This window comes from Myotis brandtii, unplaced genomic scaffold (assembly GCF_000412655.1).
Source record: "Myotis brandtii unplaced genomic scaffold, ASM41265v1 scaffold1370, whole genome shotgun sequence".
In the NCBI taxonomy this organism is placed as follows: domain Eukaryota; kingdom Metazoa; phylum Chordata; class Mammalia; order Chiroptera; family Vespertilionidae; genus Myotis; species Myotis brandtii.
Window position 1 is genome coordinate 12,456 of NW_005354875.1, and position 3,267 is coordinate 15,722.

Here is a 3,267-nt window from a genome sequence, read left to right on the forward strand (position 1 = left end):
GCCTGGATACTGGAGGGAGGAGATATCTCTTCAGGACAAAATGGCTGCCCAGGTCCCAGGCTCAGGCATGACTCAGTGCCAAATTCACTGCCACTTCTCCTGGATGCCCCTCTCTCCCCAGATTCCACAAGTCTGCACCTTCTCCCACACTCCAGCCATGGGTAAGTCCCTATATCTGAAAAGTCCTATGAACTAGGCTCAATGAAGGAAGCCACAGGGGGGGGAAAGGCTGCACCTCTGTGCGCACCTCTCCTGCCAGCACTCTTCAGCCTTTCCTGACTGTGGACCAAGATCTAGAACCCCTGTGGTCCAGCAGTTCTGCAGACTTTCTTTCCATAGCCAGACACTGTGCCTGTCCCAAGGGATGCGGCTCAAACCAGTGCCATGTGGATTCCCTCTGATCCTCAGGGCTCAGAGGTCTGGCAGATTATCATTCCCAGAACCTTGATTTTACCTTTCTCCAGGGGTCTTCTGCCCTTCCAGGCTGCAAACCGCCTCCCAGCTGAGTCTCCCTTTGCCAGTTCGCGATGGATGTTACTCATTTCAGCTGCTCACCCTATCTGCTCTGGGACAAGGCTCAGGACATGTCCGTCTATACTGGCGCCATTTTGTCTCCTTACCTCTAAGTATTAATAACTTAATCATTTAGCCACATGTAATTTCAAAAGAAGTAGATATATGTTACTGAGAATAAGAGAAAATAGATTGCTTATTTTTAATAACAGTCTTTTATCAGAAATGTCTTTTGCAAATATATTCTCTCAGCCTGTAGCTTGTGTTTTTATTTTCTTGACATTGTCTTTTACACAGCAGAAAATTTTACTTTCAGTGAATTCCGGGTTATCATTCCCTCTTTCATGAATTGTGCCTTTGGTGTTGTATCTAAAAAAGCATCACCAAACCCAAGATCATCTACATTTTTCCTATGTTATCTTTAAGGGATTTTATAGTTTTACATTTATGTCAACTATCCGTTTTGAGTTATTTTTTGTGAAAGTTGTATGGTTTGTGTAGAGATTTTTTTTTGCGTGTGGCTGTCCAGTTTTATTAACTTATTCCTTATTTAATGCTCTTCTCTTCTTCATGCACATCTGAGATTTCAATTTATATTTCAGTCTAAAGAACTTCTTTTAACATTTCTTGCAAGGCAGGTCTACTGGTAATATATTCCTGTATTTTGTTTGTTTGTGTTTGCAAAGTATTTTTTCTTCATTTTTGAAGGATAATTTTGCATGGTACTGAATTTTAGGTTGATGTTATCTCAACATTTAAAATACATGTATTTTACTCCACTCTCTCCATGCTTGCATGATTATTTTTTTTTAGGAAAAGTTCAACATAATTCTTATCTTTGCTGCTTTTCTCTGTCCTTTGAATTACATAACTTCTATAGATCTCCCTTCAAGTGTGGAAATATTTTTTCTTTTTTTATTATTTTATTTTTATTGATTTCAGAGAGGAAGGGAGAGAGATAGAAACATCAATGATGAGAAAGAATCATTGATTGGCTGCCTCCTGCACACCCCCTACTGGGAATCGATCCCGCAACCCAGGCATGTGCCCCTGACTGGAATCAAACCTGGGACCCTTCAGTCCATAGGCCGATGCTCTAGCCACTGAACCAAACCAGCTAGGGCTAGAAAACTCTTTTATTCTAGTTCAAAACTTCAACGGGCTTCTTTAAATATTTTTCATTTTAGTTATTTTTACTTTCCAATGCCATAATTTCTATTTAGTTACTTTTATATTTTCTATTTCTTTATTGATATTCTCAATTTATAATACATTTCATCATGTCTTCTTCTATGTCTTTAAGATGGTTACCTTTCATTCAATTCATTAAACTTATTGATAGTGGCTTTGAAGTTAGTATGAAATATCTGAATTCTCTCACAGATAATTTCTGTTGTCTTATTTTTTCCTCTTTATGGGCCTTAGTTTCCGGTTTCATTGCATGCATCGTAAGTTTTGTTGTTGAAAACTGGACATTTTAAATAATATAATATAGCAGGTCCCTTTCCTTGGTGCAGATTTTGTTGATAATTGCCTCTTTACTTGTATAGTTACCTGTAATATTTGAGTGATGTTTATTTGCCTGGCAGTGTGAAGTCTCTAATTGATAGATCTCCCCTTCCTCCCAACTGGTAGGCAGAGTATGACGTAGCCTGCAGGCCGGGAATACCTGAGTGGCTAACCATGTACCTTATATGGACTATACATTGAACCACCAATCAACACCTGCCAAATACCCTAAGCCCTTGTTCCTATATGGACCATACATTAAGCCACTAATCAGTACACGCCGAGTACACTAAGCCCCCATTCCTTCCCATTTCTCCCCTCAAAAGGTGTGTTCACCTCTGCATGGCTTGCTGTTCTCCCATTGCAAGACAGCCCGGCAGGTCTTTTTCCCCTAATAAAGCCTATAATCCTGGTTTTCGGCTCCCGACTGATCTCTCACTAATGTTTCTCCTCAAAAGGTTTTAGCCTTAAGCATATGTAAGGGTTATCCTGGGTGATAGTGGTTTTAGTAGTACTTACTTCGACTGTCTCTTTTCCTAATTTTTCTAATAAGCTTTTTGACTTTGTTATTACCACATCCAACTTTTAGTTTCCACTAATTCCTACTTTCCCGGGGTCCAGCCCCAGCGGTCCAGGGGTTCCCAAAGGTGTGGATGGCATTGGTGAAGAATGAAGGACACGGAGACAGCGTTCAGATGATCAGCATAATCAGGTTCTTTTTTTTTTTTTTTGCGCTGTTACAACTGTATTTATACTATTTGATTCTATAAGCATGCCTCTATAGTTACATCATGGTATGTTTTGGGTCCTCCTTTGACCTTTTACAGTTTCTTGTTTTATGTTTACAGTTTCTTACCTGACCTTTGCTAAAAATCTTATTTCCATTTAGCTCTGCTGATTTTAATCTTATCTATTGTCTACGTTTCTACATTTTATTCTAAAGGTTAGTTTCTGTGTTCCATTATAAGGGCTAGTTTGTTATTTCTATTCTAAGGTTACTATTCTATTGCTCTACTGTTAAGCTATAAGGAAAAACTGAAGGAGGTTTTCCTATTCTATGGCCTAAGTAAAGGTTATGTAGCTTAAGCGTGATTGTTCTTAGCTATGGTGATTAACTACCTGCCTGGCACTTAGTTTAAGTCTTTCTGCTTGCATAGCTCGCATAAGATTTTTAGATAAGGAGCCTGCCTGCATTATTTGCAGCGGTATTTCTTTAGCTGTTTGATAGTTGTCCTTTTAGCCTTA